Raw genomic sequence first — 1090 nt, forward strand, 5'->3', positions numbered from 1 at the left:
ATCTAGTCCAGAGTTCCGCCCTATCTAAGTGGAACACCAAATACGGAGAACGACATGAGAGAGCACTGAGGTCAGACACTCGTCTAGCCGATGCCAAAGCCAGTAAGATCACCGTCTTCCAGGTAAGTAAACGTAAATCAATAGATTCTAAAGGCTCAAACACCTCCGACTTGAGATAGTCCAGCACCAAAGGAAGATCCCAAGGTTCTTCCGGAGGTCTTACCGGAGGCTGCAGCCTTAGAACCCCATTCAAAAATGTTTGTATTTCCGGCATCAAGGCTAATCGCCTATGAATGAAAACCGACAAGGCGGACACCTGGACCTTAAGGGACCCTAAACGAAGGCCCGCCTCAAACCCTGATTGCAGAAACCTCAACAATCGGGACAAAGAAAAAACAGCTGTAGGGCACTTGTGCCGTTCACACCACGACACATAAGCCTTCCAAATCCTGTAATAATGCCGGGAAGTAACCTCCTTCCTGGCTCTCATCATTGTGGGAATGACCTCTTTAGGTACCCCACGCCTACTCAGCAGCTCGGCCTCAACAGCCACGCCGTCAAACGCAGCTGCCTTAATTCTTGGTAGACGAATGGTCCCTGTTGCAATAGATCCTCTCTTTGAGGCAGTAGCCAGGGTTGATCTATCAGGAGCCCCTGAAGATCGGCAAACCAAGGCCGACAAGGCCAATTTGGAGCTATGAAAATCACCGTTGCCTTCTCGCGCTTGATCCGTTTGAGTACTAACTGAATCAAGGGTAACGGAGGGAACACATAGATTAGATGGTAATTCCACTCTGCGGTCAGAGCATCCGTCGCCACTGCCTCCGGATCTCGTGACCTGGAACAATACTGAGCCACCTTGCAATTCCGTTTGGATGCCATCATGTCTATCTGAGGTAACCCCCAACGATTGACAATCTGGCCAAACACCTCCGGATGCAGTGCCCACTCCCCTGGGTGCACATCCTGGCGACTTAAGTAGTCCGCTTCCCAATTGTCCACCCCTGGAATGAACACCGCCGAGAAGGCCAGAGAATTCCTCTCCGCCCATTGAAGGATCGGGCGTACCTCCTGCATAGCTGCCCGACTG

Source organism: Crinia signifera, chromosome 12 (assembly GCF_055691185.1).
Source record: "Crinia signifera chromosome 12, ASM5569118v1, whole genome shotgun sequence".
Taxonomy (NCBI): Eukaryota; Metazoa; Chordata; class Amphibia; order Anura; family Myobatrachidae; genus Crinia; species Crinia signifera.